General features: G+C 45.1%; 1 protein-coding gene across 2 annotated transcripts in view; it reads left to right on the plus strand.

Moving 5' to 3' along the window:
* The first annotated feature begins 20,847 nt into the window (after nucleotides 1–20,847).
* Nucleotides 20,848–27,672, plus strand: part of ralba (v-ral simian leukemia viral oncogene homolog Ba (ras related)) — a 73,740-nt gene continuing 66,915 nt past the window's right edge. The window contains exon 1 of one of the 2 annotated variants that reach the window (XM_068034889.1): nucleotides 20,848–20,933. The gene's annotated coding sequence lies outside the window, so the exon portion shown is untranslated. The remainder of the gene's footprint in view (nucleotides 20,934–27,672) is intronic. The other variant, XM_068034890.1, reaches the window with a different exon arrangement.

Below are 27,672 nucleotides of genomic sequence, written 5' to 3' on the forward strand. Positions count from 1 at the left end.
ATATTACATCTGGTTACCACACCCAAATCATTGATATAGATTGTGAATAGCTAGGGGCCAAGCACAGATCGCTGTGGTACCCCACGAGTCAAAACCTGCCAGTCTGAGAATGACCCCTTTATTCCTACTCTCTGTTTTCTGTCCATTAACCAATTCTCAATCTATACCAGTATATTACCCCCAATCCTACGTGCTCTAATTTTGTTTACTAGCCTCCTATGTTGGAAATTATCGAAAGACTTCTGAAAATCCAATTGCACCACATCCACTGGTTCCTCCTTCTCTATTCTAGTTACATCCTCAAAAAACTCTAACAGGTTTGTCAAACATGATTTCCTTTTCATAAATTCATGTTGACTCTGCCCAATCCTACCATAATTTTCCAAGCGTCCAGTTATCATATCCTTTATAATAGATTCTAGCATTTTCCCTACTACTGATGTCATCTAACTCTATCAGTGTAACCCTCCATTCCCTTCTCTCTCACATGCTTATCGAGCCTCCCCTTAAAGGAATCCATACTGTTCGCTTGAACTATTCCCTCTGGTAGTGAGTTCCACATTCTCACCACTCTCTAAATATAAAAGTTTCTTCTGAATTCCCTATTTGATTTCTTGGTCTCTAGGTTTGCTCTTCTCTACAAGTGGAAACATTCCCTTTGTGTCTACTCTATCAAAATCTTTCATAATTTTAAAGATCTCTATTAGCTCAACCTTCAGCCATCTCTTTTCAAGAGGAAAAGCGACCCAGCCTGTTCCAGGTATAAACTAGCACTTTGGGTATCATCCTGCGAAATCTTTTTATGCTCTCTCCAGTGTCTATATATTTTTTATAATATGGCAACCAGAATTGCACACAGCATTCCATGTATGGTATAACCAAGCGTCGATATAAGTTTAGCATAACGGGCTGAATTTTACCAGCCCTTTGACGTCGGGGGTCATGGCAGGTGGCCCCGTAAAATACTTGCGGCAGCGGCCCGTCACGACCCCCGACGCCGAGTAGGCCCCTCCGCATTTTACCGATGGCGGCGAGGCCTCGGTGCGGCCCCCCTCCCCCGCCACTCGGTGGCGAGGCCGCCATTTAAATATTAAAATCAATGAAAAAACATGCAAATCAACTTACCTTGTCCCAGCGGCCGTCCCACGCCGATATTACAGCTGCTGGCCGCAACTCGCACGCCTTCGGAACTCCATTCGGGCAAAGTTGATGATTAGGAAGAAGAGATTTTCCGGTGTGTAAATAACATGAAATGGCCATTGTGGCCGAGTTGGGGGGGGGGGGGGGGGAGGGCGGGAAGGGAGGGGCCTTGATCTGTTAATAAAGTTTTCCATCTTACTTTGTCCACAATGTGACTTTAAAAGTTTAAAGTACCAGTAAGGGCTTGAAGCCCTTTAAAAATGGCACTGGCCCCTGCGCGGTGGCACTGGATGCTGTTGCAGGGACGGAGCAGCCGCCCCCTTTATGCCATCGGGGGTGGCTGCTCCGCCTCCTCCATTTAAATGAGGCCCTGCATGAAATATTGCAGGGGCTCAATGACGGCGCATCTGCGCCTGAAGGCTACCGAGTTAAAAGCGCACCACTGTGATGTGCGGCGCACTAAATAAATTAAGCCCAAATTCTCTACTTTTCAATGTTATCCCTCTAGAAATAAACCATAATACTTGGTTTTCTTTCTATATGGCCTTACTAACCTGTGTCACTACTTTTAGTTTAGTGTGCATTTGTACTTCCAGATCCCTTTGCTTCTCTCCTCCATTTAGATTCTTATTTTCCAAATAATATGTGGCCTCCTTATAATACCTCACATTTATTGGTCTTGAAATTCAGTTGCCAATTGTCTACCCATTCTGCATGTTTTCAATGTCTTCTTGTAATTTTTTGCAGCCCTCCTCAATATTGACTATCCCCTCCACCCCACGCTCGAATTTTGTGTCATCCGCAAATTTAGAAATTGTTATATGGTTGAATTTTATGCAGCTGCTGGGGTCCTGACGCAAGGACAACGCGGAGAGGGAAAACCTGCTTCACCTGTTTGGGGGATGCCCAGTTGCATTTTACGGAATTTAACAGCCCGGTGCTGGGGTCCCTGTCCCTTTAAGGAAGGAGCGGTGGCCACTGATGGAACTGCAGTAAGCCCAGGACCAGGAGCAGCCATGGAGCCTCCGAGCCGAGGTAAGTGGGGGCAGGCTCACCAGGGCCAGTCAGGCAAGCCTCGGTGATGGGTAGGGGTGGGAGGGATGTTGAGGGCAGTGGTGGCACACAGGCAGCCTTTGCCAGGGGCCCTGTGTTGGTCACAGATTGCCCAAGCAGGAGGGACCACCACCACCCTCCCACCCTCCACCAGCCCATACAGAGGCTGCCTGTAGTTACTGGGTGGCCTCCTCACGTGGCAGTGGAATGAGGCCCTTAAGTGATGTCCTCGACCTTCCCAGCCCGTGACTAAATTGAATGTTGTCGGGAATGCGATGGGCATTCCAGCCCCCACCTTCCCTCACAACTTTATGGGCCCCCACACTAATCTGCCCATGTCTAAAGGGCTGATAATATTCAGCCCTATGTTTTTGATTCCTAAGTTTAAATCACTAATATAAATTGTAAATGACAGTGGTCTTAAGACTGATCCTTGTGAGTCCCCACTTTCCACCTTCTGCCTCATTGTATAGCCACCCTTTACCCCAACTCTCCGTTTTCTGTCTTGCAGCCAGCTAAATGGCCTGTTTCTTTCTTGTAAAATCTATGTAATCAAAACCGATTCAGGTTTAGGAAGCAGAGATCTGTTTCAGAAATATATGACTGTGCACTCACACATACTGATCTTTGCACCTTCTTTTGGGTCTTCACCTCCACAGGTCAAGGGAACTGAGTGCATATGAATCTATACATGAAAAGTTAACTTGTTTGTTCTCTATTCAGACTATGATGGGTCTGCTATGTATTCTTAGCATTTACTGTTTTTATTTCAGATTTCTATCTTGTGCACTTTTGTCCCTTTTTATGAATCATCACAACTGAAGCTTTAAAAGAAAATCCAGAGAAGAGAAAATGTGTACTGCGCATGGCACAGAAAGGATCGAACATTGCATTTCTGCTTGTTCTTACCTGCAGCTATTTTTTCAAGACCATACCTTTCAGGTTTGCTGTGCAGAGGCCCAGCTAATGCCTGCCTGGAAGCCTTATTTATTTGGCACTTCTGCAAAAACAGAGACAAATAAAAAGGTGGGGAGGGGGGTGAGGAAATCGATCAGAGGGTTCTCAGGGTCTGTAAGTCATTGCCTATCAAGTGTAACTTAGGCTAAGTATTCACTGACAAGCCAAATAGTCCTAGCGTATGGTAGGGTCACAGGTTAATGGGCTGTTCATTACACATAATTTTTTTTAAATGCTGCATGGGCTTCCTGTTCTACTTTGACTTCTTTTAGTAGAAGGGCCCTACCTAAATGAGCACAGAGCTGTTCATTAGCATGGGAACATGGCTGCACCATTCAATTATCTCAGTCAAGGACTGACTTATGGGGTTAGGAAATGCTCCAAGCTAGCCTCTCTCGATAAATTTAAACTGGATGCTGCTTTAACAAACACTTCATCGAAGGGGCTGTGAGAGGGAGATAGTGCAAGATTATAGAGAGGTAAGGACAATAAGTGACGATTATAGAGGTTCCTCACTTTAGCTGGCCAATGCATTTCAAGTTATGCCCTGCTATCCATTCACCCATACCGGTTTCACTGTGGTTATAAAATTCCAGGTACATCTCATTTTGCCAGGGTGATATTGTGAACTGAAGATCAATTACCTTCTTGGCATGCCAATTTCAATGACTGGATGTTTTTCCATCCTATCACTTTCTTCAAAATTGAAACATCAACTTTCTTTTTCAAAAAAGAATATGCTTCAAATGACTTCCAGATTCTGTAAGAACATAGGAAGACAGATAATGAGGAAATACATAGAGCCCAATCATACCTGTTCTTTTTGCTGACCAGGAGCAAATTACCCTCTCATGAATTTCACACCATGTTATTTAATCACTTGAAGAGTAATTTGACAATCAGTCTCCCTGCCCCTGAGGCAAGAAAATGAAATTCCAGGATATATATTCAACCTTGAAACTTGCATTATTCATTCTTGACTCCTTGCTTTTCACACAATGACAGCGCAGGAACCATTGTGTTCAATAGAGTATTTTATTATCTTAGTCTATCCTTTCCCTTGTAGCTTTCAGTGCTTTGCAAAGATGTTAATGAATACTGCATTAATTGTGTTTACTGGGAATATAATTATACAATATAGACTATCAAGCCTTGCTTGATCTTATAACTTCTGTATTTATAAATCCTAAAGTTTATAATGACACACCAAATTAACCAACCTGTCTGAAATAACACTATCTATGTCTCCTAACAGTTTAGGTGTGAGGAAGGTGGTGTCACAGTGGTAATGTCACTGGACTAGTAATCCAGAGGCCTAGACTAATGCAGGTTCAAATCCCACCACAGCAGATGGTGAAAATTTGAATTCAGTTAATAAATCTGGAATTAAAAGCTAGTCTAATGGTGACCATGAAACAATTATCAATTGTTGTAAAAACATAGGCAAGGATTTTACCCTAGGCAGACGGGAGCTTCCACCTCACCTGGGGATCTGACCTGTGTTTTGTGGGTTGCCGGGCTTTCATTGCTCTGAGGCAGGACTTACACCCGCTTGAGGTAGGAAGAACCACCTAATAGAGCTGCTGGCCAATCAGCAGGCCGGCAGCTAGCTGTCCCGGCAGCGACAAAGGGAGCGGTGGCCACTGCTGGGACTACAGCCCGGCTCGAAGAAAAGATGTCGGGGAGCCTGGAGCATAGATAAGTTTTGGTTACCTTGCCGGGGGTAATTGGTTGAGCCCCGGCGAGGCAAGGGTGGTCGACTGGGGGGACTGGTGGGGCGTGTGTTGGGTATTTGGGGTGGTTGGGGTAGTGGGGGCGGCCCTCCATCGGGCACAGGGTGCCCAATCATGAGGGCGCCCCCCACCCCGGGCCGTTAAAGAACCACCTGCTTTTGTCAGGCGTCTTCTCTCGGGTCTTAGCCACCTGACTAGCCACAGGTAAAATCCCTGTGGAGGCGGGGAAAGGCCCTTAAGTGGCGACTTAAGGGCCTTGATTGGCCTGGGGCGGGCGGGCCATTTTTGCCGCCGCCCTGTGTTAAGTGACAGTGGAGATGGGAGCGGGTCGGGAAGGGCTCCTGGAGCCTCCTGCTCCATTTTACGCCATCCCCCCGCCACCATCCCACTCTTTGGGGGGGGGCGTAAAATTCAGTCCATAATGTCCTTTAGGGAAGGAAATCTGCCATCCTTATCTGGACTGGCTGACATGTGATTCCAGACCCACAGCAATGTGGTTGACTCTTAACTGCCCTCTGAAATGGCCTAGCAAGCCACTCAGTTCAAGGGCAATTAGGGATGGGCAACAAATGCTGACCTTGCCAGCGACGCCCACATCCCATGAAAGAATTAAAACAAAGTATCTGAATCGTATTGCCTTCTCTCCAGTGACATCACGTTCAGTCCTCTAAGTCTCTCTTTCTGACTTAGTTCTCTAGTCATTTTCCACTAAACCTAATCCAAGGTATCAATGGCCTTTCTGAGGTTGATCCCATACTTTGCATTTTTCAAATTTTCTCCAACAATGATCTGTATCAGACTAGAATAGCTTGTTTTTATTTACAATCAAATGGTATTGTGTGAGTAAGAGCTTTACATGATTTCAACGAATGATCATTATTCATACCCAAATCCCTTTTATACATAATTGCTCAAGGATATCCTTTCATTGTGACCACATGTTTCATGTCCCAGTGTACTTTTACCTTACATTTATATCATTATCATATCATATATCACATTAACATCCATCTGCCATGCCTTAGCTCATCTGTCTAATTGGTCCAGATCAATTGAAGTCAATGGAAACAAAAGTCATGAGATGTAAGATGGGCTGTTGATTTTCTATCATTCATTTTACACTATCGTACAAAGCCAAAGTTATCCCCAGCGTGTGCAATGTTATGGGAGATTGACTAGTTATAAATTAATAACCTCACTTCAGTGCATATCCTTCCTGTCCACTTCTCCCATCCTAAATTTCTATGTCTACATTTATAATGGTCAGTTCAACAAGCAAAGTTGTTAATGTTGCATGATCTTATTAATCTTTTACTAAAGCTCTTTGGTCAGACAATGGGATAATTAGTTTTGACAGTATATTTGAGCACTCGTAAAGTGTGCAAAAGACATTGAGAGGCAACATTTTTAAAAACTGGATCTTCTTGTAAATAGGTTATTGATGATTATGTCTAACACCTTCCGTTAAGGGAGATTCTGAAGTCAATGATGAATATTTGGCACTTCAAGAATAACTGATAAGGTGTGTGCAAGATTTGGTTTGCAACCTTGGATCTTTATGAATTTCAATTTTAAGCAGGATCTGATCTACCACATAAAACCTTCACGGTAACACATGCAATAACAGTGAATGGAAATCATTGTGCACATTTACAAAATAAACCACTCCTTTTGGGCCTCCTTATCTCGAGAGACAATGGATATGCGCCTGGAGGTGATCAGTGGTTTGTGAAGCAGCGCCTGGAGTGTCTATAAAGACCAATTCTGGAGTGACAGGCTCTTCCACAGGTGCTGCAGAGAAATTTGTTTGTCGGGGCTGTTGCACAGTTGGCTCTCCCCTTGCGCCTCTGTCTTTTTTCCTGCCAACTACTAAGTCTCTTCGACTCGCCACAATTTAGCCCTGTCTTTATGGCTGCCCGCCAGCTCTGGCGAATGCTGGCAACTGACTCCCACGACTTGTGATCAATGTCACACGGTTTCATGTCGCGTTTGCAGACGTCTTTATAGCGGAGACATGGACGGCCGGTGGGTCTGATACCAGTGGCGAGCTCGCTGTACAATGTGTCTTTGGGGATCCTGCCATCTTCCATGCGGCTCACATGGCCAAGCCATCTCAAGCGCCACTGACTCAGTAGTGTGTATAAGCTGGGGGTGTTGGCCGCTTCAAGGACTTCTGTGTTGGAGATATAGTCCTGCCACCTGATGCCAAGTATTCTCCGAAGGCAGCAAAGATGGAATGAATTGAGACGTCGCTCTTGGCTGGCATACGTTGTCCAGGCCTCGCTGCCGTAGAGCAAGGTACTGAGGACACAGGCCTGATACACTCGGACATTTGTGTTCCGTGTCAGTGCGCCATTTTCCCACACTCTCTTGGCCAGTCTGGACATAGCAGTGGAAGCCTTACCCATGCGCTTGTTGATTTCTGCATCTAGAGACAGGTTACTGGTGATAGTTGAGCCTAGGTAGGTGAACTCTTGAACCACTTCCAGAGCGTGGTCGCCAATATTGATGGATGGAGCATTTCTGACGTCCTGCCCCATGATGTTCGTTTTCTTGAGGCTGATGGTTAGGCCAAATTCATTGCAGGCAGACGCAAACCTGTCGATGAGACTCTGCAGGCACTCTTCAGTGTGAGATGTTAAAGCAGCATCGTCAGCAAAGAGGAGTTCTCTGATGAGGACTTTCCGTACTTTGGACTTCGCTCTTAGACGGGCAAGGTTGAACAACCTGCCCCCTGATCTTGTGTGGAGGAAAATTCCTTCTTCAGAGGATTTGAACGCATGTGAAAGCAGCAGGGAGAAGAAAATCCCAAAAAGTGTGGGTGCGAGAACACAGCCCTGTTTCACACCACTCAGGATAGGAAAGGGCTCTGATGAGGAGCCACCATGTTGAATTGTGCCTTTCATATTGTCATGGAATGAGGTGATGATACTTAGTAGCTTTGGTGGACATCCGATCTTTTCTAGTAGTCTGAAGAGACCACGTCTGCTGACGAGGTCAAAGGCTTTGGTGAGATCAATGAAAGCAATGTAGAGGGGCATCTGTTGTTCACGGTATTTCTCCTGTATCTGACGAAGGGAGAACAGCATGTCAATGGTCGATCTCTCTGCACGAAAGCCACACTGTGCCTCAGGGTAGACGCGCTCGGCCAGCTTCTGGAGCCTGTTCAGAGCGACTCGAGCAAAGACTTTCCCCACTATGCTGAGCAGGGAGATTCCACGGTAGTTGTTGCAGTCACCGCGGTCACCTTTGTTTTTATAGAGGGTGATTAAGAAATCATAAATAGTCACTTTAATTGATTTTGCTGGTCTATATATATATAAATCTGAAATTAAATCAGAAAAGGCTAGAAATGTACAACACGTCAGTCAGAATCCATAAAAAGGTTATTCTATTTCAAACTGTATAACCCTTTAATCGAACCAATTCTGATGAAAGATTCTCACCCAAAATGTCAATAGTTAGTCTTTTCTCTTGACAGATGCTGATTGGGCTGCTGTGCAGTTCCAGATTTTTTTGTTTTTATTCAGCTGAATAAATGTTTTTAAGATCTTTCTTACAGGCACAACATCACACCCTGAACTTCAGTTGATGCAGAGAATAGTAAAATATCTACCAGCTTAGGTATACCCATTCACTGTAGGTTACTGTAGCTTTCTAATTTGAGCCATGTTTTTAATTTGCAACAAAGACATTTTGTGGGATCCAATTGTCTTTATAAACACCAAGTCACTTTTTTGTAGTCCTCTTTGAGCTTCAGAATGATGATGCCAGAAAAAAAGATGAATAGGTACAACTTTACACTCATAGGACAAGCTGGAATTTAAAGGCTAAAAGAGACAATCTTACAGCATGCCACTTACCCAGAAAGCTAATTAACAGGGAAATAAACTGGCAGATTGACCTTGCACTGACTGCATCTGTTTCCTTTTCCCCTGCACATTATTACTTAAGTACGTCTTTCCTTCACAACCTGAAGAAAGTCACCACCAAAAAAAACGCCATTTTCTTTTTAGCAAACGTGTTTTTTTGCACATTTTACTACATTCCAAAGCCTGTTGGCATCCAATGGTGTCTAAAGGACAGCAGATCAGTAAACTAAGAAAAAGAGGAAGTTCGCGAAAGGTTGATAGAGCAGTGCAAGAGGAAACAGAAACAGAGCTGTTTCATGACCATCTACAGTTAGCTTCCTGTGCAGTGCGTAGCGTTAACAGCTATAATTCAGCAGTATATTGCCAGGCTAACTTAAATGTATCAACATTTTCTCGGGCATAAGATTGTTTTAAAATTATAAAGAACTCACTGTTTTATTTAAAATGTCGCACATGTTTTCCCACTTCAGGCAAATTTATGTCGCAATTTAGAACTATTCAATAAGATATATTCTAATGTATGGCATATATCCTCACACCAATTTTTGGAGATGAAAGTGTTTGACCCTCCATCACTGCACAGATGAATAATTTCTAATATCTTATCAAAAATACTAGTCATCTGTGTGTTGCATTTATCCTCTAGCAAAGTCAAAGTAGGTACATGATTTTTCTCAATAGAATAAAGGGACATATTGGATGATTATGTACTTTTTCCTTTCCATATACTTCTGGTTTCTGTTTTCCAGACTACTCTGTATGTCCTTTTTTGTAAGCATTGACATTTATCTTTCAAGACTGAGATAGATGGATTTTTGTTGGAAAAGGGTTTCAAGGGATATGGAGCAAAGGTGGGCAAATGGAGTTGGGGTACAGATCAGTCATGATCTAATTGAATGGTGGGATGGAACAGCCTCAGAAGGCTGAATTGCCTAATCCTGTTCCTATGTTGATATCTGGGGAAATTTGATAACATGCCCAGAGTAGTAAACAGAAAACTCTTCTTTAGACTGCTTTAGCTACTGGTTCTATTCTGTGTCTTTCCAAAATCCTCCTCAGCTTTGGAAAGTGACAAAATAACATCACACCAGATGTAGTTTTTAAGCTGGATGACGGGACCACAATTTCAATATTCAAATTGATAAAATTAATAAATTTAAATATACTTACCTGACATCTTGAGGGCCTGCCACGATTTCGGCGCAGCGGTTGGCATTCCCGCACCTTCAGATCCCTGTTCAGGGAAATGTGGCACCACACTGGTGGGGAGGGGGGAAGGAGGTAAGTTTGTCAGTGCGGGAGGTGTGGGGGGGGGGGGTGGTTGCTGAAACGGGGTCAAATGGGTGTAGGGGATGGTGGGAAGGGTTGAACCTTAAACTTTGTGCAGTTTGGGTGGGGGAGGAAAGTCAGATGTAAAAGATAAGTGTCTTGTGGAGGGAAAGGGAAAATAGTTATTGTAATTGTTTTTGGGTGGGTGGGAAAGGGGCATAAGAAATTTATTTATTTAATTTTGGGGGATATTTCTTTAAATATTTAAATATGCTGGCAGGGCCGGCTGCCCTTTAAAAATGGCGCCAGCGCCTGTATACGTGATTTGGGGGGGGGGGGGGGGGGGTGGAGGGGAGGGGAGGGGTGGCAGGACATCCCGGCTATAGCAGCGGTGAGTGGGGCCCCCATTTTTTGAGATTGCTGCCGAGATTGGCAAAGTGCTTTTAAAATCCAGCCTGTGGTATCAGCTACTTACAAAGTACTATGAAAACAAGAAATGCTGGAAATACTCTGCAGGTCTGGCAGCGTCTGTGGAGAGAGAAGCAGAGTTAACGTTTCAGGTCATTGAGCTGGAGCAACAAATTGGCAAGGAAATTACAGAGAGGTGCAAAAATTATAGGGTAGTTTTAATGGGGGACTTTAATTATCCAAACATAGATTGCGATAATAGTGGTGTAAAGGGCAGTGAAGGGCAAGAGTTCCTAGATTGTGTTCAGAAACATTTTCTACAGCAGTATGTTGCTAGTCCAACAAGAAAGGAGGCACTGCTAGACCTGGTTCTTGGGAATGAGGTGGACCAAGTGGATCAAGTATCAATAGGAGAGCATTTAGGGGATAATAATTATTGTATCATAAGGTTTAGGCTGACTATGGAAAAGGACAATGAGCAATCCAGGGTAAGAATAATTAACTGAGGGAAGGCCAACTTCAATGGGGTAAGAATGGAGCTGGGGCGAATAAATTGGAGTCAAAAGCTGGCAGGAAAACCGGTAGATGAACAACGGGCTACCTTCAAAGAAGACATAGTTCGGGCGCAGTCATGGTATGTTCCCTCAATGGGAAAAAGCAGAGCAAACAAATCCAGAGCTCCCTGGATGACAAAAGAGGTAGAAATTAAGATAAAGAAGAAAAAGTGTGTTTATGACAGATGCCAGGTAGAAAATACTATTGAGAACCAGGCTGAATATAGAAGGTCCAGAGGGGAAGTGAAAAAGCAAATAAGAGAAGCAAAGAGAGAGCATGAGAAGAGATTGGCAGCTAGCATTAAAGGAAATCCCAAAGTTTTCTATAGGCATATAAATAGTAAAAGGATGGTAAAAGAAGGAGTGGGGCTGGAGAGAGACCAGGGGCTAAATTTTATTCGGCGGCGCCCTTTAAACTTAGCGTGGTGCCCGCATTCAGCGGCCGCTGAGGAGCCCCTGTGATATTTCGCGTGTGGCTCATTTAAATAGAGGGGGCAGAGCCCCGATGACGTAAGGGGGCAGCTGCCACGTCCCCAGCAACGACGTCCGGCGACACCGCACAGGTGTCGGTGCCATTTTTAAAGGGCTTCAAGCCCTCCAGTAACATTTTAAAATTTAAAGGTCCTGATCTCCGGGAAATGAAAATAAATTGACATTTCAGCTCTAAATCCCATCTCCACCCCCCCCCCCCATGAGTAATTTATATATTAATTGCCCTCTCCTCCCATAATAAACTTTTATTCGTATCCAGAACTTCCCCTCCCTGAAATTAGTTCCCTTTGTCCCTCAACCCCTTCCCACCATCCCCACATCCAATCAAAATTGATTTCCCCGCTCCTCTACCCCTCCTGCCCTGAAACTTCTATTGCTACCCCCTCCCCACCAGGTTCTTGCCCTGAACTTCATGTGGAGTTCCGAAGGCACGTGGAGCACCAATGGTGGCCGTAATACCAGAGTGGGGCGGCGGCCGCCTGCAGGTAGGTTAATTTGAATTTCATTAGGCCTCATTTTAATATGGAGATGAAGGGGGAACCGCACCGAGGTCCCGCCACTGCCTGTAATATGTGGTGGGCCCTTCTCGACGTCGCGGGTCGAGGCAAGCTCTCCCGCAGCATTTTACCGGCCCCTACACTGCAACCCGCGGCGTCAAGTGACTGGTAAAATTCAGCCCCAGAAAGGGATTAAAACGTGGAGGTAGAGGGCATAGCTGAGGTATTAAATGAATACTTTGCATCTGTCTTTACCAAGGAAGAAGATGCAACCCAGGCAATGTTGAAAGAGGAGGTAAGTCAGACACTAGAGGGGTTTAAAATTGATAAAGAAGGAGTATTAGATAGGCTGTCTGAACCTAAAGTGGATAAAGCACTAGGGCTGGATGATATGCATCCAAGGATACCAAGGGAAGTGAGGGTGGAAATCGTAGAGGCACTAGCCATAATTTGTCAGTCTTCCTTAGACTCAGGGGTGGTGTCAGAGGACTGGAGAATTGCAAACATTACAACCGTGTTCAAAAAAGGTGTAAAGATAAGCCCAGCAACTACAGGACAGTCAGTTTAACATCGGTGGTGCGAAAACTTCTAGAAAAAATAATTTGGGACAAAATCAACAGTCACATGGACAAATGTGAGTTAATTAAAGAAAGCCAGCATGGATTCCTTAAGGGAAAATCATGTTTAACTAACTTGCTGGAGTTTTTTGAGGAGGTAACAGAGAGGGTTGATGACGGCAATGCCGTAGATGTGGTGTACATGGAATTTCAAAAGGCATTTGGTACAGTGCCACACAACAGACTTGTGAGCAAACTTGTAGCTCATGGAATAAACGGGATGGTAGCAACATGGATACGAAAATGGCTGAGTGACAGGAAACAAAGTGCAGTTGTTATTGGATGTTTTTCGGGCTGGAGGAAGGTTTGTAGTGGAGTTCCCCAGGGATCAGTGTTGGGACCCTGGCTTTTCCTGATATATATTAATGACCTAGACCTTAGTGTACAGGGCACAACAGATGATGTGAAACTTGGAAGCATTGTGAACTGTGAGGAGGATAGATAGAACTTCAAAAGGACATAGACAAGTTGGTGGAATGGGCAGACAGGTGGCAGATGAAGTTCAATGCAGAGAAATGTGAGGTGATCCATTTTGGTAGGAGGAACACGGAGAGACAATATAGAATAAAGAGTACAATTCTAAAGGGGATGCAGGAGCAGAGGGACCTAGGTGCATATGTGCATAAGTCATTGAAGGTGGCAGGAAAGGTTGAGAGAGCAGTTAATAAAGCATACAGTCTCCTGGGATTTATTAATAGGGGCATAGAGTACAACAGCAAGGAAGTTATGTTGAACTTGTACAAGACACTAGTTCAGCCACAGCTGGAGTATTGCGTCCAATTCTGGGCGCCACAGTTGAGGAAAGAGGTGAGAGCATTGGAGAGTGTACAGAAGAGATTCACGAGAATGGTTCCAGGGATGAGGAATTTCAGTTATGAAGATAGATTGGAGAGGTTAGGACTGTTTTCCTTGGAGAAGAGAAGACTAAGAGGTGATTTGTTAGAGGTATTCAAAATCATGAGGGATCTGGACAGAGCAGATAGAAACTGTTCCCACCTGTGAAAGGATCGAGAAAGAGAGGGCACAGATTTAAAGTATTTGGTAAGAGAAGCAAAAGCGACATAGGGAAAAACTTTTTCACACAGTGAGTGGCTAAGGTCTGGAATGCGCTGCCTGACAATGTGGTGGAGGCAGGTTTAATTAAAGCATTCAAAAGGGAATTCGACAGTTATATGAAAAGGAAGAATGTCCAGGGTTATGGAGAGAAGGCAGGGGAATGGGACTGAGGGAGTTGCTCTTTCAGAGAGCCAACGCAGACACGATGGGACGAATGGCCTCCTTTTGCACTGTAACGATTCTGTGATTCTGTGATACAGGCAACTCTGGATGTCTGTTTCGACAATAATTCCAAATTTGTGGAAAATCTGCATATAATGAGCCATCTTAAAAAAGTAATCTAATTTCTTGTTAAATACTGGAGGTGGCAACGAATAAAAAAGCATCTGAGATCCAATATTCTATAAAAGGCGTATTGAGTATAAAATCAATGAGGTAATGCCAGCCCTGTACAAATCACTGGATAGGCAAATATTAGAATATTGGCCTAGAAACAGGACCTTGTTGCAGCTGTTTTCCAGGCTAAGAGGAGATCTAATTATGGTGTGCAAATTATGAGGGGTTTTGATAAGGTAAATAGGGAAAATGATATTTCCATTAGCCTGGGAATTTGTAACTAAAGGACATAAAGATCCATCCCCCACCAGGACGGTTTGAGGGCTCTCCGCTTCTTCCTTGAATAGAGGCCCAACCAGTCCCCATCCACCACCACCCTCCTCCGCCTGGCTGAACTTGTTCTCACATTGAACAACTTCTCCTTCAACTCCACTCACTTCCTTCAAGTAAAAGGTGTTGCTATGGGTACCCGCATGGGTCCTAGTTATGCCTGTCTTTTTGTGGGATATGTCAAACATTCCTTATTCCAGTCCTACTCAGACCCCCTCCCCCAACTCTTTTTCCGGTACATTGATGACTGTATCGGTGCCGTTTCCTGCTCCCACCCCGAACTGGAAAACGTTATCAACTTTGCTTCTAATTTCCACCCTGCTCTCACCTTTACATGGTCCATCTCTGACATTTCCCTTCCCTTCCTCAACTTCTCTGTCTCCATCTCTGGGGATAGGTTGTCTACTAATATCCATTATAAGCCCACTGACTCCCACAGCTACCTCGACTACACTTCTTCACACCCTGCCTCCTGTAAGAACTCCATTCCATTCTCCAAGTTTCTCTGTCTTCGACGCATCTGCTCTGATGATGCTACCTTCCATGACAGCGCTTCTGATATGTCTTCCTTTTTCCTCAACTGAGGATTCCCCCCCACTGTGGTTGACAGGGCCCTCAACCGTGTCCGGCCCATTTCCCGCACCTCTACCCTCATCCCTTCCCCTCCCTCCCAGAACCATGACAGGGTTCCCCTTGTCCTCACTTTCCACCCCATCAGCTTCTATATCCAAAGGATCATCCTCCGCTATTTCCGCCACCTCCAGCGTGATGCCACGACCAAATGCACCTTCCCCTCCCTTCCCCTGTCAGCATTCTGAAGGGATCGTTCCCTCCGTGACACCCTGGTCCACTCCTGCATTACCCCCACCACCTTGTCCCCTTCCCATGGCACCATCCCCTGCAATCGTAGGAGGTGTAATACCTGCCTATTTACCTCCTCTCTCCTCACTATCCCAGGCCCCAAACACTCCTTTCAGGTGAAGCAGCGATTTACTTCTACGTCTTTCAATGTAGTATACTGTATTCGCTGCTCACAATGTGGTCTCCTCTACATTGGGGAGACCAAACGCAGACTGGGTGACCACTTTCCGGAACACCTCCGCTCGGTCCGCAAGCAGGATCCTGAGCTTTCGGTTGTTTGCCATTTCAACACTCCCCCCTGCTCTCATGCTCACATCTCTGTCTTGGGGTTGCTGCAGTGTTCCAGTGAACATCAACGCAAGATCGAGGAACAGCATCTCATTTACCGATTAGGTACTCTACAGCCTGCCGGACTGAATATTGAGTTCAATAATTTCAGAGCATGACGGGCTCCATTTTCCTTTTATTTTTAGTTATTTTTTTCTTTTTCCTTAAAAAAAATTTTTTTTTGTGTTTATTTTATTTTATTCCATCTTAGTTTGTTCAGTTTGCTTACCCACTGTTTTTTTTTTCATGTTTGTACTTGCAGCTGTTCAATTTTCAGTCTGTTAACACCTTATCTGTACTAATGTTTTGTCTTTCAACACACCATTAACATATTGTTTGCCTTTGCTCCACGACCTTCTGGTCAGCTATTCTGTGACCTTGTCCTATTTACACCTTCTCCTTTGTTATCTCTTGCCCCAACCCCACTTTACTTGCTTATAACCTTTTACATTTCTACTATTTGCTTGTTCTGAAGAAGGGTCACTGACCTGAAACGTTAATTCTGCTTCTCTCTCCACAGATGCTGCCAGACCTGCTGAGTATTTCCAGCATTTCTTGTTTTTATTATTATGACATAAAGATGAGCTCATCATCAAAAAAGTGGAAGGAGAGTACAGGAGAATTGTTTACATTGTGGGTTGGTAGGATATGGATCACTTATCAGATTCAGTGGTAGAAACAGTGGTAGGATACATAATAGCTTTTAAAAGGAACGTGAATAAATATTTAAAAAAGAACATTTTGAATTGTATGAGGAATGGGAATTTCAGAGAGCCAGCAACGCCTTGATGGACTGAATGGCAATAGAGTTCTATGATTCTATCTCAATACGACTGCAGGTTTATGTTAAATTGTTTATAAAACTAATTTTTATTTGCCAAACCATGCATGTGTATGCCACTTCAACTCTTTAAGATTACACAATACTGTTCTTGCCTTTAAAAGGAAACTCAGTTCAGGGTTATAATGATTAATGCAGATAAGGATGGTAGTGGTTTCTGAGATCATGGAATTATCATGCCAAGCAAGATAGCCAGTCAGGAATTAAACAATGTAGTATTGCTGGATATTCTGCAGTTTGATTTATCTTTGGGGAGGAGCAAAGAAAACATTTGCAGAACATTTCCTCAGAAGTGTAACTAGGTTGCGTAGAATCTTTGATCAGAAAGTTTTATTGAAATAATTGCGTTTAAATAACCTTATCTCATTCTATTTCTCATTGTCATTTCTAAACGGTTGTTCAATTTTTGCACATCAGCAAGCCACCCATTGAGTCTTTTTCAGAGAGCTTTTCTATTTGCCGTGTAAAGTGAATTTGGTTTAGCAATGTTGATCGCTGTAATCAATGTTCCTTAGGCTACAATCACAGTCTCTTCTTTTTTGGCCTCCTTGTCTCGGGAGACAATGGGTTAGCGCCTGGAGGTGGTCAGTGGTTTGTGGAGCAGCGCCTGGAGTGGCTATAAAGGCCAATTCTGGAGTGACAGACTCTTCCACAGGTGCTGCAGGTAAAATTGGTTGTCAGGGCTGTTATGCAGTTGGCTCTCCCCTTGCGCTTCTGTCTTTTTTCCTGCCAACTGCTAAGTCTCTTCAACTCGCCACACTTTAGCCCCGCCTTTATGGCTGCCCACCAGCTCTGGCGATCGCTGGCAACTGACTCCCACGACTTGTGATCAATGTCACAGGAGGTCATGTCGCGTTTGCAGACGTCTTTAAAGCGGAGACATGGACGGCCGGTGGGTCTGATACCAGTGGCGAGCTCGCTGTACAATGTGTCCTTGGGGATCCTGCCATCTTCCATGCGGCTCACATGGCCAAGCCATCTCAAGCGCCGCTGACTCAGTAGGATGTGTAAGCTGGGGATGTTGGCCGCCTCGAGGACTTCTGTGTTGGAGATATGGTCCTGCCACCTGATGCCAAGGATTTTCCGGAGGCGGCGAAGATGGAATGAATTGAGACGTCGCTCTTGGCTGACATACATTGTCCAGGCCTCGCTGCCGTAGAGCAACGTACTGAGGACACAGGCTTGATACACTCGGATTTTTGTGTTCTGTGTCAGTGCGCCATTTTCCCACACTCTCTGGGCCAGTATGGACACAGCAGTGGAAGCCTTTCCCATGCGCTTGTTGATTTCTGCATTGAGAGACAGGTTACTGGTGATAGTTGAGCCTAGGTAGGTGAACTCTCAAACCACTTCCAGAGCGTGGTCGTCGATATTGATGGATGGAGCATTTCTGACGTCCTGTCCCATGATGTTCGTTTTCTTGAGGCTGGTGGTTAGGCCAAATTCGTTGCAGGCAGCCGCAAACCTGTCGATGAGATTCTGCAGACACTCTTCAGTGTGAGATGTTAATGCAGCATCGTCAGCAAAGAGAAGTTCTTTGATGAGGACTTTCTGTACTTTGGTCTTCGCTCTTAGACAGGCAAGGTTGAACAGCCTGCCACCTGATCTTGCGTGGAGGAAAATTCCTTCTTCTGAAGACTTGAACGCATGTGAGAGCAGCAGGGAGAAGAAAATCCCAAACAGTGTAGGTTTCACGCCACTCAAGATAGGAAAGGGGTCTGATGAGGCGCCGCTGTGCTGAATTGTGCCTTTCATAATGTCATGGAATGAGGTGATGATACTTGGTAGCTTTGGTGGACATCCGATCTTTTCTAGTAGTCTGAAGAGACCACGTCTGCTGACGAGGTCAAAGGCTTTGGTGAGATCAATGAAAGCAATGTAGAGGGGCATCTGTTGTTCGCATCATTTCTCCTGTAGCTGACGAAGGGAGAACAGCATGTCAATGGTCGATCTCTCTGCTCGAAAACCACACTGTGCCTCAGGGTAGACGCGCTCGGCCAGCTTCTGGAGCCTGTTTAAAGCGACTTGAGCGAAGACTTTCCCCACTATGCTGAGTAGGGAGATTCCACGGTAGTTGTTGCAGTCACCGCGGTCACCTTTGTTTTTATAGAGGGTGATGATATTGGCATCACGCATGTCCTGTGGTACTGCTCCCTCATCCCAGCACAGGCAAAGCAGTTCGTAAAGTGCTGAGAGTATAGCAGGCTTAGCACTCTTAATTATTTCAGGGGTAATGCTGTCCTTCCCAGGGGCTTTTCCGCTGGCTAGAGAATCAATGGCATTACTGAGTTCTGATTTTGTTGGCTGTACATCCAGCTCATCCATGATTGGCAGAGGCTGGGCTGCATTGAGGGTGGTCTCAGTGACAACATTCTCCCTGGAGTACAGTTCTAGGTGGTGCTCAACCCAGCGGTCCATTTGCTTGCGCTGGTCAGTGATTGTGTCCCCTGATTTAGATTTGAGGGGGCGATCTTTTTGATGGTTGGCACAAAAGCTCTCTTAATGCCATCATACATTCCTCTGATGTTTCCGGTATCTGAGGCCAGCTAAATATGACTGCATAGGTGTTGCCAGTAGTCATTTGCGCAGCGCCTGGCTGTTCTTTGTGCAGCGCTTCTGGCTGTTTTGAGTGCTATGGATGTTAACAATCACAGTACAACTGTGGTATCAATGCAAAGTAGTTCGACTTCACACCAACACTATACTTACAATATAAATACAGAATTATTTTGGTGTTCAGAACAAAGTGGAGGAGACCCTTGAGTAGGGACTTTTACTCTGCTTTGCATTGGAATCTGATAGCTTTCATACCTGCTTTACATTCCATGTTTAATATCAGTATGAAGCTTCTGACATGTCTTCCTTTTTCCTCAACCGAGGACTCCCCCCCACTGTGGTTGACAGGGCCCTTATGGGTCCGACCCATTTCCCTCACTTCTGCCCTCACCCCTTCCCCTCCCTCCCAGAACTGTGACAGGGTTCCCCTGGTCCTCACTTTCTACCCTGACAGCCTCCACATCCAAAGGATCATCCTCCGACATTTCCAGCATGATGCCACCACCAAACACATCTTCCCTTCCCCTCCCCTGTCAGCATTCCAAAGGGATCGATCCCTCTGCGACATCCTGGTCCACTTCTCCATCACCTCCGACACCTCGTTCCCTTCCCATGGAATCGCAGGAGGTGCAATACCTGCCCTTTTACCTCCTCTCTCTTCACCACCCAAGGCCCCAAACAGTCCTTCCAGGTGAAGCAGCAATTTACTTGTACTTCCTTCAATTTAGTATATTGTATTCGCTGCTCACAATGTGGACCCCTCTACACTGGGGAGACCAAACGCAGATTGGGTAACCGCTCTGCAGAACTCCTCCACTCTGTCCGAAAGCATGACCCCGAGCTTCCAGTTGCTGGCCATTTCAACATCCCCTGCTCTCATGCCAGCATTTCTATCTTTGGCCTGCTCCAGTGTTCCAGTGAACATCAATGCAAGCTCGAGGAGAAGCACCCTGATCTTTCGATTAGGCACTCTGCAGCCTTGCGGACTGAACATTGAGTTCAGTAACTTCAGAGCATGACTGGCTTTTTAAAATATTTTATTTTATAACCATGTTGTCAGATTTGCTCATTATTCTGTATTAACACTCTCTCTGGACTAATGCTTTGTCTTTCACCACAAGCATTAACACACTCTTTGCCTTTGTCCCAGGACTGCTTTGTTATTTAATCTCCCTCTGCCCTATCAAACACCTTTCCCTTTGTTCTCTTCCCTTCCCCCCCCCCTTCACTTGCTTAAAACCTAATTATTTTCTAACCTTTGCCAGTTCTGATGAAAGGTCACAGACCTGAAACATTAACTCTGTTTCTCTCTTCACAGATGCTGCCTGATCTGCTGAGTAATTCCAGCACTTTCTGTTTTTATTTCATGTGCTTACACTGTTGTTCAAAGTGAAAGTGATGCTGCCCGCCCCATGGAAAGTGAATGCAATTTTAGTTTTGATTTCACCTGCACTGCCAATTTGAGTTTTACATACAACACACAAGAAAGTTAGTCTTTTTTTGTCTTTATTGACCAACAATGTGTGTCCTATTCCTTGTCACATCTTCACCAATGAATACTGTTTGTTTTGAAATTTCTATTGATATTCATTGTAAAAGAACAGCAATGGTAAATAAGAACAAATAACTCAGCTGTAGCTGAGTAGTCTGCATTTGTGGCCAAGTTGATTCTGAGGATACATATCCTTCAACAGAGCTGCAAACTGCTAAGGTAACCTAGTCTCTAACCCTGATGAAAGATTTGCACCTTAAAATTAACCTTGTCTCTTTCAACAGATGCTAACTGTTGTATATTTGCAGCATTTACAAACCCTTTTTATAACTTCACTGCAAACTCTTTAACGAGCTGCAATGTCGAGGACTCGGAACCTTTTCTCTCTACCACCAACTCACCTCCCTCTCACGAGTGGGCGGACGTTTATTTGACGCGGGATGCACGCCGTCATTTCCTGTCTGCTGCGGGCGCGGGTACAGCCCATGGAGTGACCGAGAGCCTGGGTGTATTCATGTTTACCCGCGGATAGCTTGCGCTCCGTAAGTAGCTGCACCACGTTTCGTTCGGTTTCTTAACGTTAAAGCTGCCGTTTTCCAGCCTGTCCGTCCATAAGTTCATTCAGAAATCTACTTTAAAGAGTGAAGAGAGAGGGGGGAAAAAATCGTGACCGCTCAACCTAACGTGGTAGCTCGAGCTTTGATTGACGGCTGGGTTTACCAATGTAATCGCTTTTTAACGGCCAGTTGGCCAACGGGCGCTACGGGAGGGCGGGACGAGGCAGTTGAGCAAGGTTGGTTGCGTTCTCTTGCAAGGGTTCTTTGGAGCGATGAGCAGCTTTTCCATTAGGAGCAGCTGGCTGGCATTTTGGGACTATGCGTTTTTCATTTAGTAGTTGTGTACATATTTTTATATTCCAATTGTCATGTTAAACAGCATATAAAAGGAACTAAAGAAACTGGGAAGTTGTAACTGACCTCTATCGCATCACTCCGATCAACTTTGACCTTTATTTCCAAACTAAAGAAGCAGCATTCAAATTAGGTCTTAAAAAAAAATGCTAGTTAGACCCATGTACTTATCCATGTCGATTTGTCACCACCACTTAGAACTCGAAAACGGGGTTTATTATTAAATGAGCCAGATAATTGTTTATGGTCTGGTGCCGACCAGTGATCAATATTTGCAAAATCCATGAAAACATGTGTAACATGTCATTTTGCTAAAAGCTTTTGATGCTGAAGCCACAATAATTCTTTTAAAATAAAAAAAAACTCTGTCTCTGGCAAGGCTGGCATTTATTGTCTATTGCTAGTTTCTCTCAAACAGTTGGTGAGCTGCTGCCTTGAACCACTGCATCTGTGTGGTGCAGATACTGCCACGGTACTATTATGTAGGGAGTCTAAAGTAACCAAGTCAAAATTCTCAAAGGAATGCTGATGTGTGCCCCAAGTCAGGATGGTGTGACTTGGAGGGAAACTTGGAGATAGCAGTGTTCCCATGCGTCTGTTCCCGTTCTTCTCAGTATTGCAGGTTGTTGGTTTGGTAGGTGCTGTCAAAAAAACCTTAGAGTTACTGCAGTGAATCCTGTAGAGAGAACATATTGTAGCCACGGTGTGCCAGTGGTATAGGGAGTGGATGTTTAATGTGATGGATGGGCTTCCGATTGAGAGAACTGCTTTGTCCTGAATGGTGTCGAGCTTCTTGGTATTGTTGCAGTTAACGCTCTTGCCAATTTCCTATTAATATTTTCTGGCTCAGATACGCAATATATTATGCAATGCTATGATTTATTTGGCTGAAAGAAGGTATGTTTAGAATGTGGACCTCAAGCAATCATATGGAATGTATATTTTAATAGCATTCTGGTGTCCCTTTATTTTCTTAAGTTCTTGCTCCAGCAATTGAAATAGATTGTTCCTAAAATATAATATTTTGTAAACAAAATTTATGCAAGAATATAGATGTCTGTTTAATATTACCTGTAATACTGAAATGTCCTTTTTAGGGAAGGAAATCTGCTGTCCTTACCTGGTCTGGCCTACATGTGACTCCAGACCCACAGCAATGTGGTTAACTCTTACATGCCCTCTGAAATGGCCTAGCAAGCCACTCAGTTGTACCTAACCGCTACGAAGCCAATAAAAAGGAGTGAAACCGGATGGACCACCTGGCATCGAGCTAGGCACCGGAAACGACAACGGCAAACCCAGCCCTGTCGACCCTGCAAAGTCCTCCTTACTAACATCTGGGAGCTTGTGCAAAAGTTGGGAGAGTGTCCCACAGACTAGTCAAGCAACAGCCTGACATAGTCATACTTACGGAATCATACCTTGCAGACAATATCCCAGACACTGCAATCACTATCCCTGGGTATGTCCTGTCCCACCGGCAGGACAGACCCACCAGAGGTGGCGGGACAGTGGTCTACAGTAGGGAGGGAGTTGCCCTGGGAGTCCTCAACATCGACTCTGGACCCCATGAAGTCTCATGGCATCAGGTCAAACATGGACAAGGTAACCTCCTCCTGATTACCACCTACCGCCCTCCCTCAGCTGATGAGTCAGTACTCTTCTATGTTGAACACCACTTGGAGGAAGCACTGAGGGTGGCAAGGGCACAAAATGTACTCCGGGTGGGGGACTTCAATGTCCATCACCAAGAGTGGCTCGGTAGCACCACTACTGACCGAGCTGTCTGAGTCCTAAAGGACATAGCTGCTAGACTGGGTCTGCAGCAGGTGGTGGGGGAGCCAACACGAGGGAAAAACATACTTGATCTTGTCCTCACCAATCTGCCTGCTGCAGATGCTTCTGTCCATGACTATTGGTAGAAGTAACCACCGCACAGTACTTGTGGAGTCCCGCCTTCACATTGGGGATACAGTCCATTGTTTTGTGTGGCACTATCACTGTGCTAAATGGGATAGATTTCGAACAGATCTAGCAATGCAAAACTGGGCATCCATGAGGGACTGTGGGCCATCTGCAGCAGCAGAATTGTACTCAACCACAATCTGTAACCTCATGGCCTGGCATATCCTCCACTCTGCCATTACCATCAAGCCAGGAGACCAACCCTGGTTCAATGAAGAGTGCAGGACGGCATGCCAGGAGCAGCCCCAGGCATACCTCAAAATGAGGTGTCATCCTGGTGAAGCAACAACCCAGGACTACTTGCGTGCCAAACTGCATAAGCAGCATGCAATAGACAGAGCTAAGTGATCCCATAACCAACGGATCAGATCTAAGCTCTGCAGTCCTGCCACAACCAGCCATGAATGGTGGTAGACAATTAAACAACTAACTAGAGGAAGTTTTTTTTTTAGATTAGAGATATAGCACTGAAACAGGCCCTTCGGCCCACCGAGTCTGTGCCGAACATCAACCACCCATTTATACTAATCCTACACTAATCCCATATTCCTACCAAACATCCCCACCTATCCCTATATTTCCCTACCACCTACCTATACTAGTGACAATTTATAATGGCCAATTTACCTATCAACCTGCAAGTCTTTTGGCTTGTGGGAGGAAACCGGAGCACCCGGAGAAAACCCACACAGACACAGGGAGAACTTGCAAACTCCACACAGGCAGTACCCGGAATCGAACCCGGGTCCCTGGAGCTGTGAGGCGGCGGTGCTAACCACTGTGCCACTGTGGTTCCACAAATATCCCCATTCCTCAATGATGGGGGAGCCCAGCACATCAGTGCGAAAGATAAGGCAGAAGCATTTGCACCAATCTTCAGCCAAAAGTGCAGAGTTGATGATCCATCTCGGCCTCCTCCTGGAGTCCCCAGCATCACAGATGCCAGACTTCAGCCAATTTGATTCACTCCACGTGATATCCAGAAATGACTGAAGGCACTGGATACTGCAAAGGCTATGGGTCCTGACAATATTTTGGCAATATTACTGAAGACCTGGGCTCCAGAACTTGCCGCACCCCTAGCCAAGCTGCTCCAGTATAGCTACAACACTGGCAACTACCCAGCAATGTGGAAAATTGCCCAGGTATGTCCTGTACACAAAAAGCAGCACGAGTCCAACCCGGCCAATTACCGCCCCATCAGTCTACTCTCAATCATCAGTAAAGTGATGGAAAGTGCCATCAAGCAGCACTTGCTTAGCAATAACCTGCTCAGTTTGGGTTCCGCCAGGGCCACAGCTCCTGACCTCATTACAGCCTTGGTTCAAACATGGACAAAAGAGCTGAACTCAAGAGAAGAGGTGAGGTGAGAGTGACTGCCCTTGACATCAAGGCAGCATTTGACCAAGTATGGCATCAAGGAGCACTAGCAAAACCACGAGCAAGAGTCATTGGGAATCGGGGGGAAAATTCTCTGGTTGAAGTCATACCTAACGCAAAGGAAGATGGCTGTGGTTGTTGGAGGTCAATCATCTGAGCGACAGGACATCACTGCAGGAGTTCCTCAGGGTAGTGTCCTAGGCCCAACCATCTTCAGCTGTTTCATCAATGACCGTCCTTCAATCATAAGGTCCGAAGTGGGGATGTTTGCTGATTGCACACCATTCGGGACTCCTCAAATACTGAAGCGGTCCGTGTTGAAATGCAGCAAGACCTGGACAATATCCAGGCTTGGGCTGATAAGTGGCAAGTAACATTTCTGCCACACAAGTGCCAGGCAATGACCATCTCCAACAAGAGAGAATCTAACCATCTCCCTTTGATATTCAATGGCTTTACCATCGCTGAATCCCCTACTATCATCATCCTAGGGGCTACCATTGACCAGAAACTGAACTGGAGTGGCCATATAAATTCCGTGGCTACAAGAGCAGGTCAGGGGCTAGGAATCCTGCGGTGAGTAACTCACCTCCTGACTCCCCAAAGCCTCTCCCACATCTACAAGGCACAAGTCAGGAGTGTGATGGAATACTCTGCACTTGCCTGGATTGGTGCAGCTCCAACAACACTCAACTTCGATACCATCCAGAACAAAGCAGCCCGCTTGATTGGCACCCCATCGACAAACATTCACTTCCTCCACCACCGAAGCACAGTGGCAGCAGTGTGTACCATCTACAAGATGCACTGCAGCAACGCACCAAGGCTCCTTAGACAGCACCTTCCCAACATTACCTCTGCCACCTTGAAGGACAAGAGCTGCAAATACATGGGAATACCACCACCTGCAAGTTCCCGTCCAAGTCACTCACCATCCTGACTTGGAACGATATCACCGTACCTTCACTGTTGCTGGGTCAAAATCCTGGAACTCCCTTCCTAACAGCAGTGGGTGTCCCTACCTCACATGGACTGCAGCGGTTCAAGAAGGCAGCTCACCACCACCTTCTCGAGGGCAATTAGGGATGGGCAATAAATGCTGGCCTAGCCAGTGCCGCCCACATCCCATGAATGAATAAAGAAAAAGAAATTAATTGCATCAAGTACAGTAATTGCCATGTAACTGTAATATCACTTATTTTGTCCTTGAGTTATGCTTGCTTTTTAGTGATTTTATTTAAAATTGTTTGCTCCTATTTGCTGATTGATCTTGATTAGAGTGAGGAACTACATTTGGTGCCTCTGCTCCTGGAATGTGTCTGGTGCAAATTGAATATGGCTCCCACTCTTGATTGCTATGAACTTGAAACTGCTTACATGTGGTAGATGATCGATGAGGGGAAAATCACACTTCGATGTGATACTCTCTGTAGTTCATTAGCTAGCAAATGTTCACAGGCTCCTCAGAGGATGCTTGGTAAAACTGGAACTGTACCTCAGCAGAAAGTCAACACTGTTAGGAGGGAAGTAAATTTCCTGCAGGAATTTTGTTTTAAAGGCGAAATTGAAAGAGAATTGGGAATGTTGGTTGACTGGTTGTTCATCCTGTTCAGTGTGCGGGTGCATTAAAACAAACAGGATGTTGGCGTACAAAAAAAGTCAAAATGCTCCAAATGCCTGAAATCTGAAAGTCTAAAATAAAAACAAAGGTTTTTCGCACTCAGCAGTCAAGTAGCATCTGTAGAGAAATGTTTCAAGTCTGTGTCAGAACTGGATGCTGGACTATTATTACAAAATCATTTGACTTCAAATCCTGACAAATCTGTCAGTGTTACAGTGCTTGGGTATGGTTGAATAAGAGTTTTTCAAACCGCAGGAGGACAGAGGAGAGCAATGAGGCTGAAGTTAGAGTAATGCACTGAGAAACAACAAGGGTTCATCAGCCCCATTTTCATCAGAGAATCTTATCAAAGATTTAGGATGTGTAGGATGGGGAAGGAAACTGCAGGGGATGGGCACAAACGAAATGTGGAGCTTATTCAAGGAGCAGCTAATGCATGTCCTTGATAAGTATGTACCTGTCAGGCAGGGAGGAAGTTGTCGAGCGAGGGAGCCGTGGTTTACTAAAGAAGTTGAAGCGCTTGTCAAGAGGAAGGCGGCGGCTTATGTTAGGATGAGACGTGAAGGCTCAGTTAGGGCGCTTGAGAGTTACAAGCTAGCCAGGAAGGATCTAAAGGGAGGGCTAAGAAGAGCAAGGAGAGGACACGAGAAGTCATTGGCGGATAGGATCAAAGAAAACCCTAAGGCTTTCTATAGGTATATCAGGAATAAAAGAATGATAAGAGTTAGAACAGGGCCAATCAAGGATAGTAGTGGGAAGTTGTGTGCGGAATCAGAGGAGATAGGGGAAGCGTTAAATGAATATTTTGCGTCAGTATTTACAGTAGAGAAAGAAAATGTTGTCGAGGAGATTACTGAGATACAGCCTACTAGGCTAGATGGGATTGAGATTCACAAGGAGGTGTTAGCAATTTTGGAAAGAGTGAAAATAGATAAGTCCCCTGGGCCAGATGGGATTTATCCTAGGATTCTCTGGGAAGCCAGGGAGGAGATTGCAGAGCCGTCGTTGTTGATCTTTATGTCGTCATTGTCGACAGTAGTGCCGGAAGACTGGAGGATAGCAAATGTTGTCCCCTTGTTCAAGAAGGGGAGTAGAGACAGCCCTGGTAATTATAGACCTGTGAGCCTTACTTCGGTTGTGGGTAAAATGTTGGAAAAGGTTATAAGAGATAGGATTTATAATCATCTTGAAAAGAATAAGTTCATTTGCGATAGTCAGCACGGTTTTGTGAAAGGTAGGTCGTGCCTCACAAACCTTATTGAGTTTTTCGAGAAGGTGACCAAACAGGTGGATGAGGGTAAAGCCGTGGATGTGGTGTATATGGATTTCAGTAAGGCGATGATAAGGTTCCCCACGGTAGGCTATTGCAGAAAATACGGAAGTATGGGATTGAAGGTGATTTAG

Source organism: Heterodontus francisci, chromosome 7, assembly GCF_036365525.1.
Source record: "Heterodontus francisci isolate sHetFra1 chromosome 7, sHetFra1.hap1, whole genome shotgun sequence".
Taxonomy (NCBI): domain Eukaryota; kingdom Metazoa; phylum Chordata; class Chondrichthyes; order Heterodontiformes; family Heterodontidae; genus Heterodontus; species Heterodontus francisci.